This window comes from Rhea americana, unplaced genomic scaffold (assembly GCF_003343005.1).
Source record: "Rhea americana isolate MKP2758 unplaced genomic scaffold, rheAme1 scaffold_860, whole genome shotgun sequence".
NCBI classification, from domain to species: domain Eukaryota; kingdom Metazoa; phylum Chordata; class Aves; order Rheiformes; family Rheidae; genus Rhea; species Rhea americana.
This window is the reverse complement of record NW_028187045.1, coordinates 1-14,864: the sequence shown is the minus strand read 5'-3', so window position 1 is coordinate 14,864 and position 14,864 is coordinate 1. Positions and strand designations below refer to the sequence as shown.

Genomic DNA, 14,864 nt, shown 5'->3' with positions numbered 1-14,864 from the left:
GAATACGATCAAAAATGCCTACCCTTCCCTTTATGTTTTCTAATGGTTTTCTTGCACGACAGGTGTCTCAATGTGGTCTGTGCCTGTGGGCTGTCTGCTGCACAGTTACTTGATGCGAATTAGTGATACCTATCAGATATTAGGGTTGATTTGGATTTTGAGAAAACAGTGGCTAAATCTCTCACATGGAGAAGCCCCAAGAATAAGTTGAGGCTGTTGAGCTTCAGGTTCAAACTACCCTCAGCGCGGCCAGTAGCTGATGTGCTTCTCATGCCAGTTCCACAGACGCTGAGARGAGGTTGCCATTAACCTGTGATGAGCTAATGCAGAGGAGCAATGAAAGCTGTTCTTAGTGAAGGGCCCTCTTTTCTGTAAAAGCGGTGCCTTTTCTTCGAAAGTGTGAGCACTGCTGCTGCTTCTGCCTGTTTTGTCTGGATGGATTTTCTCTGGAAACAGGAATTACTCAGCCAGTTTTCACAAGTGGCTTTTTGAGAGTTTTCCTTGTTTAAGCTGTTTCATTGTTGTAGCAAAGCCATATCTTCTTGGAAGCTTACGTTGTTCAGACGGCAGCCAAGGGGGGAAGTCTGGCGACGTTGTGCTGTACTGCAGGACTGCAAGAAGGYGCGTTGGACGATCCGCCTGGTGCTGGAAATACGCCTTGTTCTTAAGGGACTAAACTACCTTGTGCGTTCTTCCTTTCTAGAGCCCTGCATTTAATCTGTTGTTTGGCAGATTAATTTGTAAGATCGTTTCCTGTTGCTGGAGTTGGAAAGCACTGATTTGTTGCTCGTAACGGACACAAAGGTAGTGCAGCACTTCGCTGCACTTGGGCGCTGTTTCTTGCAGCATCCCGATCTTGACATTTGCTTTTCACTTGGGCGTTCTCTTGCTTGGACACCCCACRGTATTTCTGTGAGGTGTCTGCAGGAGGCAGTGTGCCCACCTTAGAAATCAGCTGCTGAACCGGAGGGAAGTCTGTGACTTTTGCCACAGCTGGAGACCGTGGTAAGAGCAGAGCACATGGGAAGCCAGGCGAGGGATTCAGGTACGAAGCACAAGAGCCTGGTCCCCTTGAGATGCCCTGGGGTTGCCCTGTGTGGGTTCCTGCTGCTCCCGCAGAAGGGCACGGGTCTCCCGTAGATCTTATGTCACTTCTGCCTGCTTTGCCTGGGAGTTTGGTTGCTCTGTGGGGCCTAAAATGGCAGCAGCTACCTGTGTTTAGGCCTCAGCATCTCACCCTCCCAAACAGGGAGATGCTGCAGTTGAGTCGTGCTCTGCGGACTCATTTCTTGCCCGGCTAAAAATCAGCACCGAGTGCGGAGACAGTGAAACTCTTACGTGGCATGTATGTCCACAGCGCATGGAAGTTCTGGTGATAGCACTAACCTTGCTTTGAGCTGCCTGGYGGACTCATCTGCCTTGCGACCTTTTGAAGGTGCAGGTAATGCCGCTTGCGCAGGAGGGCAGTGCTGCTGGCGTGGAAGGAGAAGCAGTGTGTGTGGCCTGTGGAGCCTTTGCTTTGGTCAGGGGCAGCAAGCAGGAGAAGAGCTAGGACGAGAGGAGAGAACAATATCAAAGGAGAAGGTTTAGACCAAAGGAAGACAGAGGAGTGAGGGAAGAGGAGCAATGAGGAGAGGCAGAGAGGAGGAGAGGAAGGAACAAGGTAGGGAGCACAGGTACAGAGCACAGAGAGCATTTAATGGGATGGAAAATTGAAGAAGTCGTGGGGGCAGTAAGAGGAAYAGGAGTGGAGGGAAAGAGGGGGGAGAGAGAGAGGGAGAGGGAGGTACTGGGCGTATGAAGCGTAAAGGAAGTGGCAGGAAGAAAAAAAGTAGCTTGAAGGAYGAAAGGGACGTAACCAAATGTGCTTCCGGGTGTCCCTGTTCAGTGACTTGGTCTGAGGGCATGAAGGGATCCTCATGATTTGGCATGGAAAGGGTATGACAAATGAGGCATCAGAGACAGGGTACACAGAGAAGAGAAATCATTCTCCCACCGGACAGAGGGGAACTGTGATATGACTGTTTGATCTCTTCTGGTAGGTTGCCTGCCGATGTGGATTGCAGCTGGGAGAAAATCAACGAGCGAGTGCGGAGCCTCCTCACCTCAGCACAGGCCAAGCAGCGGCTTTCCGCTGTGAGTACTAGCGTGACAGCTCCAGCATGTCAGGCTTTTGGCCCCTCCACCCACGAGTCTACCTTTGGCCCACAGATGTGCCAGTTCCGTGCTGGGTAGCCAGCTGTTTACCTCACAAGGCCTGGCCAAGTCTGGACTAAGCAGTACTCCCTTGCTTCTGAGGGCCACAGACTAGAGGTCGGGAGGGAAGTCTTAGATCCCCACGCGAGAATGAGCGCAGCATGGTGCTTGTGGCACTCGAGGGAAAGGGATGGAGCACATGAACGCAGTTTAGGGTGAAAACCAAAACAGTTTGTGGATTGCCACGCTGCAGCAAATTGGAAGGAGGCACTAACAACTGCAAAGGGCCTYTGAGACGAGGACAGTAGCTACTGAGGCACAAAAGCTGTTTGGACTGATCCCGCAGCAGTTAATTTTGAACAGCATTTGGGACCTCAGAAATGAGCGACTCAACAGCTGTTTCTGCAGGAGCCCCCTAGATAACTGTTACTGACAGAAGAACTGGTGGATGATAGTAATTGCTCTCTTCTTGCTCTCTTTTTTCCAGCTAAGGTACTAATAGTTGGTCCATCGGGACATTTCCTTTCCGTACAAACCATGCACCTTCCAAAACGGCTACTACAACACTGCTGCTCAAGCATGGGCATGCACAAGGCTTTTTCACTCTGCCGTTGATTTCTGAATCAGTGACAAATCCAAGCCCCAGATACTTACTTCACACTCTAGAGAAGGGCTGTAAATCTGAACCACTGATGCACCCTCCCCCTTCTACTAAGCCTGTGAATGGGAAAGACCTGCCTCAAGCAGCAGGAGGGGCCTTCCCCACTGTAAAGCAGCCTAAACAAAACGACTGTAATGAGCAGGAGTTAGAAGATACAGGATCTTGGGGGTCTTGCATACATCGGGCTCCCAGGATAAGGCCCTTCATTTGCCCGAGATAATTTGCAATTGTTTTGCAAATGGTTTGGGGTTGTGCAGACATCTGCAATCTCCATTAGCCTTGCACTAACCTGAAGGAAGCACCCTCAAGGAAAGAAAGGAGGGGAACATATGAAAGAGCATGAGTTAGTTGGTGTTGCTRGCCCAGCAAGTGCAAGCTTCAGAAATGACATTAATGCTTCCTTTGACTTCCTAGGTCTAGGGACTACTTACGTAATACATCTGGCAATTGCTCCATAGGCTAAGCGGCTCCCAGCTCCCTGCCTAGCTGCAAGTGGAAGCATCTGAAGAGACAGGGTCAGATGCTTCAACTGGAGGAAAGTTACATGGTCAAGAAGCAGGCTCTCAAGTGATATTTCCCACAGCTACCTGGAGCAGCATTTGTTAATCTGTTTGCTGCTTTAGGTACAGCAGTGGGAAAATTCAATACTCACTCATAAGCTTGTTTAGCAAGAATTCGAGGCGGAGAGGAGGTGGAAAACTGCACAACAGATACTTCAGCCCCAGCAGCAGGAAAGCATTTTCTGCAAAACGCTGTGCTTGCTGTCACAGACATTTAGCTCCCATTCGCAACTGGAAGCCCTAGTTCTTCACTTAGCAACACTGTGTGCCAATCCTCCTGAGAAAGTAAGAGCTTATTTTCACTTTCAACCACGAAATGCAAGAGGGGCAGCAACAAAAACTCCCAACCTGCTATTAGAAAGCAGTACCTACAAAAGACAAAGAATAACTCAGCTTTGCAGCAGATTTAGCAATTGTTTAATAATTAGCAGTGATAGTAGTTGCAGTTTTCTTGTCTTCTGATTGTATCTCACCTTGAGCACTGAATATCAATTTTTTTTATGAAATCATAGTTTTTTTTTCCACCAACACTGACACTTTCTGACGAAGAAGTCCATTTTTCATATTCACCCTGAGCAGATTCATATTTTCTTTATGTTTGTCTACTTCAGTGGGTTTTTTAGAGGAATGGATTTGATCTTGAAAATTGCCCTTTCATGTATGAAGAGTGCATAGGAGTATGTATCTAGATTGTCCTCTGTCTTCTGACTTTCAGCCTTCTTTGGGACTGTTGAAATCAACTCGTTTGAGTATGTATTACACTTTTCTGATCATAAAAAGGTTTTAATAACAAAGACTCCTATTGTTTTCAGTGTAGCTCATTTATTAGTCTAGTTTATTTTATGTTAGATACTTTTTGTCATAACCTTTAGATGGAGACAGACTTCCAGTGAATGTCTTTTCTTTGGCATTACTTGACTATCTTTTTAGAAGAATTTTAATACTAAGTCATTGCAGCTGTCAAGAAGAGGCACTGTCTGTGCGCTGAACTGATTTAACTCTTTTGGAAAGAAGTGAAAGGTTTACATTGGACTAGATACTTCCACCTGTTCTTCTCAGGCACTGTAGTTAACTTGAGGTGCTTTTTATAGGGAGCTACTGAGAATGAAATTGATGATGTCCTTGAAAGAAGGTCTGTCTCTTTGAGGAATTCCCTGCCTAAGGACTCAGAGGAACCAAGCTATTGCTAAGTAGTTATTATCAGAAAGGTAAGCAGCATAAATATTTTGATATTCTGAATTAATTTCGTAACAAAGATTACAGAATCATAGAATGGTTGAGGTTGGAAGGGATCTCTGGAGATCTAATCCATGCACCCCTGCTTAAGCAGGATCAGCTAAAGCACATTGCCCAGGATTATGTCCCGATAGCTTTTGGGTATCTCCAAAGACAGAGACTCCTCAACCTCCSTGGGCAACTTGTTCCAGTGTTCTGTTACCCTCACAGTAAAAAAGTTTTTCCTTATGTTCAGATGGACCTTCTAGTGTTTCAGTTTGTCTGTTGCTTCTCATCCTATTGCTGAACACCACTGAAAAGAGGCTGGACTTATCCTCTTCCTAGGTCTTCTTTGAAAATCTCAGCAGAAGCTTTAAAAGCTCTTCAATGGAAGATTCATGGTGAAACAGAACTGAAAATAAAATTGTACAGTTCAGCATTGTAAACCATTTCTTGACAACGGCTTGACAAACTGTGAACTAGTTGATAGTCTTTAGGAGCAGCTTATGTAGTATTTTATGTTCATAAAGTTATTCGAAGACTGTATAATCCAATAGGAATGAAAAATACAGTGGTTTACAGCCCCAGATTGTGTTACACAGATGAAAGGATCTAGCTTTCTTATTTGTAAAACATATCCTTGATGTATCTAATGACGATAACATTTTAAAATATTCATCAAGTTCTGAGGAGCAAGACAGCTGACAGCTACTGGAACATTCTTAAACTTTTTAGGAACTGCCAGCTGGCTGCTGTCTCTGGCTCAAATAATCTTACTTTTTTATAATATGTTTCATCTTTGATCCTTTTAGGAATTTCAGGTGAATGGAATTCCTCTTTTTTTCTGCATCTGACTATGCCATAGAAGTAGGGCATACATCTAGTCTTTGTCTAATGGAGTGTTTTACTGGTTTGATTTTCACTACAATTCAAAAATAATATAGCAACATCAGCAGAACTAATGGTCATGTTTATGCAAAAGGAACCAGACAAACTTGGAGGCTAAAGCAGTACGATCCTTGTTTGTGTGAATATGAAACATGTAAAAGCTGATGGCTTTAAGGCCGCTCTTCTTTACCCTACCTGACTCCAGTGAAAGCTGACCAGTGCTTTTCCACTAGCCATTACCTCTTAAATTGCTCTTACAAGGCTCTGTGGTCCAAGGTACAAAGGGGATCTGCAGAAAGATAGCAAAGTGCTGACCATTTGCTTACACAATTGCTGTCCTGAATAGTGTGATGATATGTGTGGCATGTTTGCCACATGGCCAATTCCTCACATGGCTTCTTCTGGAAACAAAGAATCTGGACTGTGTCCTGAGCTGCTGGATCTTCTCTGCATAATCAGGTTGAGATGGCTGGCATGATGTAACACGACAGAATGAAGAAATAGCAAGCTGTATCATAGGGTCCTCACTTATGTGAAATTCACTTAAAACTGAGTGGGAATGTCATTTTACTAAGACACAGCATCAGCTGTCTGTCTTTATTTTGTGACACAGTCTCTCATAACCGCCAAAAAGCACATTGAGATAATCTATGTTGGAATCCTAAAACTTGATGAAAAATATGTTTCTCAAAGGTTGTTCTTAAAAGCAGTTTTCTCAGAGACCATAGTTTAGAAGTGTTGTTAATAAGGCACTCTTGCAGATACTCTGGTTCTTGGGCAGTAAAGTTATTCTTGTTTCTGTAGGTGGGACGACACAGTGACTGCTGGATACTGATTTGAAGAGCACTGATCTGACACTTCTATTCCAGCTGAGCAGTGGTTTGGTTTTTTTGCTATTGTGTAACATCTTTCTCTCAAAGCAAGACTTCTACACTATCTGATGCTGCATAAGAATGTCTGATTAAATGATTACCTGTGGGCTCAAATACAACTCTCACAGAGACGTGAAGTTACTAGCTTACTACTAAAGCGAAGGCTGGTCTTTGAGTCTTGTCTCTGGTCTGTACTTTCTCAGGTTTGCACTTAGAATTATCACTAAAAATTTACAGTCCTGGAGCTGATGATCTGAAAGGGTTAAATTTCTCAGTGTATATTCTTAAAAATAGAAAAGGGCCTTTACTTGTTTAATAACTATCATGCATTTCTCCATTCTTGAAAAAAGCTACCTGAAATAGATCTTTAATACATATGCTTAAAACAACCTCTTTAATAAAATATTTTGAATAATTGAGAAATATACAGGAAATTATTTAAAATGATTTAATAAAATCTTGTAGATTTTAAAATTTATTTAAATGTAAAATTTTCTGAGAAAGCATCAGTTATGCTGTCATATAAGAGTCATTTTTCAGAGTAACAGAGGCTTGTCACAGAGAAAATACACACAAACATATGCCCTATGCAGACACTGGAAAAAGGTCCTTGGGCTTTGGAGGGAAAACTCATAGTGAAAGCACAGAAGCCAATACTGGCTGTGCCAGGGTCTTCATCTGGCAAAGTCTAGCCTTTTGCAGTGAGTGGTAGTGTTAATGTGGACACACCAGCATGTCTTGCAAGAGCTGGTGCCATGCTGAACCAGAGGACAGCTGAGAAACACCCAAGCTGCTGGAAGCAGGCTAACACCAGTCACAGAAGCAATACAGCTGGTGGATATGGTATTGCACTGGCATGCTACAGTGCTTTCAAATCTTGGCTCAAATCTTCCTGTATGTGTTCCAGTTCAGGTGAAAGTCTCCAAGCTGCTTCATGTAGACGTTCTTTTTTGGTTATGTTTCTTTAAAAAGACTGGAGAGCTGTGGGAGCTTCCCACAGCACAGCACAGCACAGCTGTGCTTCCTCACAGCAAAGAGCTGGGAACCTAGGGCACGAGAAAAGAATTCGGTAGCAGCAGAAAGCATATCTCTGTGTGTTCAGGGAGAGGGCTATTTATAAGGTATTTCATTTCCATTCTGTTCTACATCATCATTATGGATTTTCCAAATGTAAAAAAAAAAAAAAAGGAATTATTCTAGCTTCTTTTTAGAAAAAAACTTGCCTTTTTTTTTGGTTAAAAAACCTCTGAGTTCATTACAAGGAAAAAACCTATTTCAAAACTCTACCTGTTTCAGAGTCTCTACACATACCCATAGTATATAGATCTAATAACTTTATTTCTGCAGGCTTAGAGCTTGAATACAGACTCTTTGTTTGACTACTGTAACACATATATGAATTTACTGACTCTATTAACACAATTAAAATCTATGAGTCCAGCTAAGCCAGAGGAAGTGAAAGACGACTGCTAGTCTAACTTGAAAAAAATAAAAATAATAAAAAAAGGATACAGAGTAGGGAACAAGAGTGCCTTTGCAATTTCTCATTAATTTCAAAAAGAATCTGCAATGCTACCTTCTGCCAACATGGAAATAGATAAGAAAATAAATCAGTAATATTTTTCTAGGAATCACTTCCATACAGAAATGAGCATAAATTATTATTTTTCTTGGATCAGATGCTAGAGTAGTCTTATTCTGAAAAAGTGATGCTCACATTCCTTGATTAAAGTTTGTCAAAAATAACAGAGCTATATTTTCATATTTTTCAGTTTACTTCTATTTATTTCTCTTGTCCTGGGATTTCATCCTGGAGTTCTAATGGAGTTCCATCCAGTAGGTCCACTGATTGGGATATTTCAGTGTCAGTCCAAGTTGGATTAGTTCTTTCTCAATAATACTTTATTTCTTTCCTTTCTTATGCAAATGAGGGTTTCCAGATCAGTTTCTCTGTTACGCAGTCCTCATGAATGCAGTATCAACATTGCAATAAGAAAAAATAGAACATCAGAGCCTCCCAGAAGTTATTTGACAGATTACTCAAGTAATGAGCGCTAACATGTCATTCAAGGGTGTCAAAAATTACTTTGTTTAGGCTGTCATATATAAGTAGTTTTTTTAGATAAACTAGCTATTCATTAATGTTTTACAGAATTTGAAATAGGTGTTCAAGAACTCACCATCTGTTAGAATAATGGTTTGATTTTTACAGAATGAATTGATTGCAATAGCCAATGCTAGTAATAGCTTAACCACTTTATTAAAGCACTGGGATGTAATAGTTTTCATATTATTTTTTTCAGTCTTTTGAAAGGAGAAATAAGAGGTAGGTCAGGGAAACTACAATTTTCAGAGCCTATCTAGTTTGCCAGTATTAGTCCAAGTATTAGTCTTGTATCTTATGACATCTAAGAGGTGAGCAGTGGGACTGTTCCATAATTTAACTTCCTGGCTCGAGGAAGAAACAAATTGGTAATGGTGGGTGAAGGTGATTTCATCAGCTCTTTTTTAGATACAGCTACAGGGTCATGCCAGCTCTGTTCAAAAATAGAACAATAGGATTTTGAGGAGCTTATGTTTTCTGCTGTGTTGCTCCTGGACTTCTGTTGGTTCTCTAGAATAGGCAGAATGTACTTTATAGTTTCTTATTTTAATTTGCAGTTCCTAAGTCAGAAAGTCTGATTAGCCTTGGGCAAGGTGGTCTGTCTTAGTTAGCCAGTGGGTGTTGACTGACCACTGTTTGAGACAGATGAACTTTCTACAACATCCATCATTGCTACCTGTTCTTGTCTTATCTCCACAACATACTGCCAGTTAATAAAGCCACCTTTTTGCTGAGAGGATTCAACTGTAGCTCTTTGGAATCAAATTAGTAAAACCTATTGACTTTTTTTAGCTGCTTCTCCATAAACTGCATTACTCCTTGCTTTTACTACTATGAGGAAAATGAGAGCTGGTATTGCCACTGTTTGTACTGTTTTGTTTTGTTTTGTTTTTTGAAAAAGCAAGCTGAAGAAAATCAAGTCTTATCTGCAGTGTTCTGGGAAGAGTGCTTGTCTTGCTTAAAAGATTGCTTTGAGTTAATATTCTAATTACCCACATTAACTGCTTTGTTTCTGCAGGCTTATGGAGTGCTGCTCTTTGTCTGATCAGCTTTTCATTTTTTTTGTGTTGTTAAAAGGAGATTTATGGAAATATTGCAGTGGAAATTAAGATCTATTTTGCTTCATAACATTGTTATGAGCTAAACTGGCCCCTTGACTGGAGTGCCATTGTTCTCAGTTGTTTACGTCTTGCCTCTTCAGTTCTCAAATGTGCCAAATTTAAATATGGGTCTGATAACGTGTGAGGACAGAGCAGATTGACATTTTGGATGCTGTTCTGGCTGCTAAATTTCTTCATCTCCTTTTGGACAGAGAGAGAAATCCTGATTGCTCTGTCCATACTTAAAATTAATTTTGCACAAATTATGCAAGAAAACATGCTTTCAAATATGCAAGACAGCTGAAATCCTGTCCAATATATGGTCTGTGATACACAATTTGATTCTGATTATTTCAAATCTATTTTTAGTCTTTGAGCAGGTCATATGTGCCTTTTGCAGGGTAGAAAGATATACTTACTTGCTACCTCCAAGTCTTGTTAGTGTTACATAGTAATGGAGAAGACAAATATGTTATTTTCAATGTCCTATATGATAAAAATGTTTACTACTCCACATAGAAAGCCCAAATTTGCTTTTCCTTATTCCTGTGCAAAACAATTTGTCTTCACATGTGTAATGGACTATGAACTATACTGGATGATGCACAAGCCTCTTCGGAAAAGTGTAACAGCTAAGTAACCCATGTCTTTCTGAAACTTGACTTGCTGGTCACACATAGCACTGAAGAGTTGGTAGGCAGAAGAAGGTTATCATCTCCTGTAAAACTGAACGAGCAACTTGCAGAATTTGGAATCTTCTTAATGCTATTTATACAGAAATGCTTTAAGATATACCTTTAAGTAAGCAGATCACTTAGGGGATTGAATGCATCTATAAGATTCTGCATGGCTGAGGCTCTATGATTTTCTCTGATGTGAAACATTATAGGTTACAAAAATGATTTTTTTTTTAAATGGGAATGATAATCCTGTTCTGAGATTAGTTTTGTATGGTGTTTATTTAACAATAACTATATCATTACTTTATCAGAAAGGTATGTTCTGGATTTTTTTAGTGATATACAAAATATTAGGGAGAAGTGAAGACTATGTATTCTGTTTCCAAGAATGAAATTTCCTTTGATGAAATGCTTTTAGCAAGTGTGTGAGCTGCTGTCTCATGCTGCTAAACCTTAAAACATGTTGTACAAGTCTAACAACCCATACTGGTGCCTGTCCTATATGGACAGAAAGTCTTCAGAGGTTAGTAGGGGAGAGTGGAGAAAAAGAAGAAGCAAGTTAGTGGATGTTGCTTTAAGTTAAGCAAAATGGTGTATTTTAATAAAGTACCAATGAACTGAACCGCTTTGTAACAATGAAAGAAAAATCACTGCAGACAAAAGGTTTTTTTATATATATAAAAATGTATAGCTCAGCAAACCTGTCTGTGCACAATTCCAACCTGATCTACTTTGTCCTAAGTACATAACAATTAACTATGGACTTCCTCCTTCTGTTCACTTGTCAAATAGCTTCATGTTTATTTCTTTGTATTTTTGGAGGGGAAGGGGCAGGGGAAATTGGGAACGTGAAGATCCTCTTGTGAAATACAAAAATGACATCTGAGAAATAAGTTTTTCAACCTTCTTTTGCCTTTGAATACCTTTTGTGGCTACATAAATTCCCAGGATTAATTTTGCTGTACAAGTGGGAGATGACAGGACCTAGTGCTTTTCTTTTTTCCAAGAAGTGATTGTGTTCATTCAGGTGCTATTCTGAGTTAACTTCAAAATAGTATTTAAATGAAAATTATAGTTCAGCTCTATAGTTCTACTACAGGATAGTTTAAAGAGAGTACTCACTTCTGGTGGTTCCCTGCTCTCATTGTTGGAGCCTCTCATTGCCTCAAGTTGTTTTATGAGTTGGTTCAGAACATGCCTGAAGGTAATACGCAGTCACTCATCACTCCTCAGAAAGATTTTAATGATGGAGAAATGCAAAATGATAACTGATTTACCTGCATTCTCACAGGCTCCCAATTTGTTATGAGTTCCATTTGGGACAGTTAGGATATAGCTTCTACATGTCTTATGAAGCTGAAATCCTGCATAAGCATTACTATAATGAGAGTCCAAATGACTTAGATATTTTTTTTCCTCTCTTGAGGACATTTTCATTTTTCTTTGTGAAAACAAACTTCAGAGGCCACTCACTTCCACTTCATCATTGTCTATATTTAGGAGCCAGAGAAAATAACTTCAAAATCCATTGCTCTTAGATTACATATGTCTTTGCATTGCAGAACATATAGTTCATATCTTAGTGTAGAAATAATAAAAAATTGTCATTTGAGGTAAACATTCAAACCTGCTCATTACATGACTTTTGCCCATGACTGGCTTTGCAAAAGTGTCTGAATTTTGCATTTCTCCTGTACCCATAACAGCTGTGCTTTGGGTGACAAAACTACTTTGCTCACACAGGTCATGGAGGACTGAGTAAGGAGAAGAGGGTTAGTGTATCTGTACTCATGATCCTGTACATGGTGGTTGAGATGTCATCTAGAGCCCACTAAAGTAGGTTTATGCACTCCTTTGGTCATTCTAGAGCACTGTCTGCTATGTGGGAAGAGATTTCCTGATGCAGTGAGTTCAGCACCTGTTGTGCAACTATGGCTGAAAAACCTAAACATAGAGCAGTCAAGGTCTTTCTTGGAATTACAGAGGCAGAAGATCTGTGTGATTTTATCTCATAATTTTACTTATTTTTTGGCAAGAAACTTTCTCTACTTTTCAGACTATGTTTGGATGACTGATTTTCTTATGTTTTTACTCCAACATTACCCTATGATTTATGATGTTCTTCCTTTCAGATGTACATGTAGGAAGTTATTTGATTTCCTTTGCTTTTACGGACTAAATAGGCAAAGCTCTTTCAGCCTTCTCTCTTCTTACTAGTTCTTTTTTTCCCTGATCATTCATCAGTCTGCTTTGCAGTCCTTTCTAAGTTTGAGGCCAGGCAGATTTGATCTACCACAGTTTTGCATCTAAAAATCAAATTAATTTGCAATAATGATGCTTTTAATCTCATTTTCCCATTTATCTCTGTGCCTCTGATATTTCTTTGTTCTTTGACTCCTACTGAGATCAGACTGAGGGGCTTGGTTTTGTTCAACATTTTCCCCTAAGTTTGTAATCCTATACACCATTCCTGACGTGTTTTCTCCAGTTCCAATTTTGTAGCATGGTTGTCCTAGTATACTGAGCTCAAGTTTGTCTATTGATCTCTTCCCTTATTTTGAAAGCATAACATTGTTGAACTTTGCTTCTATCTTAGGTAAAGTTTCTTTGCATTTCTAGATCCTTGATTACCACTGACCTGCAAGACTGAAGCTCCATGTTCCTTTTTGTTAAGTTAGTTTGTGAGAATCTTGTCTTAAAAAACCTAGGGCATCCCTTGCTACCCCAGGGAAGTGTCTTGCATTCTCAGAGACTGCAAGTAAGTTTCCATCAATTGCAAAGAAATGCACTTTCAAATAAAAAAAACATGACTCCATCAGTGCAGGAGAGCGTTGAATACTGGCTAACATGAAGTAGAAAACATCTGCTTATCCATTTTGTAATTTTAAGGGTTAATATTTGACAGCAGAAACAGGATTTTGCTGCATCTTCAGTATAATATAATAATAAATCAGTCTGGGGGATTTTTACTCCCTTTGTGTCATGACACTGTTGGGTTTACTTTCAGCTTATATAGTGTTAACATATCCTGTTTGTCATTTGAGTCTGCAGCTGTGTCTTGATCCCCTTCGACTGGATTGTTAACAATATGGCAGCCTTACGTACAAAGACCTTCTCCTTCTTGTCGTTAAATGTCATTTATTTCAAATCTAAAATGGCCTTCAGAAATTAATGGGGAGACTTGTTTCCTAGGTAAATCTTGCTGGCAGTTGCTGAGCCTTAGCTAATCCACTGCTGGTGTAGGACTTGGGTGGGGAGAGGGGGAGGAAGAGCTATTTTAAATGACAGAATCAGATTAACCTTGGCTCTGGCTTTTTGGAACTCTTGCAATCCGCTTGGAATAGCCTAATATTTTAATATAGAAAAGTTACATCTGAGCACTTGAAAAAAGTAATAGTCTTTAAAAATTGCTATTTTAAATGACTGTCCATTTCAGTACCTTGTGGGAAGTAATTTATAGAAATTAAAAATAATAGCAGTATTCTTTATTTCCACTTCGACACTCTACAGTGCACAGCTACTGAGCTGTAGCCTTCAGTTCATTTCAATCAACAGTGTTCTTAACCTTGGAAGGAGTAAAATGCCTTTTATGTAGAGAGTGCAATAACTTTTTCTCTCTATTCTCCAATTCCTTGTTCAAATACAAAAAATTATTTCAAATAGTTTAGATTTGTTTTTCTAGCTTAAATGTGACAATTGCCTTTGGACTTAAAATCTGTGGCAAATGACACATGAAGGGGAAATAATTTGTATCTCTCTGCAGTAAGGAACAAAGATCCTTGCTATACACAAACACGAAAGGACAAAGATGGACAGCTCTATCTTGTTTTGAGAAGATGAAAATTAAAGATACAAATAAAGTTATATTTAGTAGCTGCCTCCTACTAAATCTCTACTGTGAAAGTAGAGTTATTTTAAACTACTGTCTCACTAATGAAATAAAGCAGCAATACTGTTACTGTTCAAGAAGAAAAATAGCTTCAGCTAGTGCAAAGCTGAGTTATTCTTTGTCTTTTGTAGGTACTGCTTTCTAATAGCAGGTTGGGAGTTTTTGTTGCTGCCCCTCTTGCATTTCGTGGTTGAAAGTGAAAATAAGCTCTTACTTTCTCAGGAGGATTGGCACACAGTGTTGCTAAGTGAAGAACTAGGGCTTCCAGTTGCGAATGGGAGCTAAATGTCTGTGACAGCAAGCACAGCGTTTTGCAGAAAATGCTTTCCTGCTGCTGGGGCTGAAGTATCTGTTGTGCAGTTTTCCACCTCCTCTCCGCCTCGAATTCTTGCTAAACAAGCTTATGAGTGAGTATTGAATTTTCCCACTGCTGTACCTAAAGCAGCAAACAGATTAACAAATGCTGCTCCAGGTAGCTGTGGGAAATATCACTTGAGAGCCTGCTTCTTGACCATGTAACTTTCCTCCAGTTGAAGCATCTGACCCTGTCTCTTCAGATGCTTCCACTTGCAGCTAGGCAGGGAGCTGGGAGCCGCTTAGCCTATGGAGCAATTGCCAGATGTATTACGTAAGTAGTCCCTAGACCTAGGAAGTCAAAGGAAGCATTAATGTCATTTCTGAAGCTTGCACTTGCTGGGC

The 14,864-nt window shown here is 40.2% G+C and overlaps 1 long non-coding RNA gene across 1 annotated transcript; it reads left to right on the top strand.

Moving 5' to 3' along the window:
- The first annotated feature begins 2,033 nt into the window (after nt 1-2,033).
- LOC146585005 (uncharacterized) lies at nt 2,034-6,777 on the top strand. Its single transcript, XR_014898092.1, has 3 exons — nt 2,034-2,136; nt 4,509-4,625; nt 6,325-6,777. It is a non-coding gene; the product is annotated as an uncharacterized LOC146585005 (long non-coding RNA).
- The last annotated feature ends 8,087 nt before the right edge of the window (nt 6,778-14,864 follow it).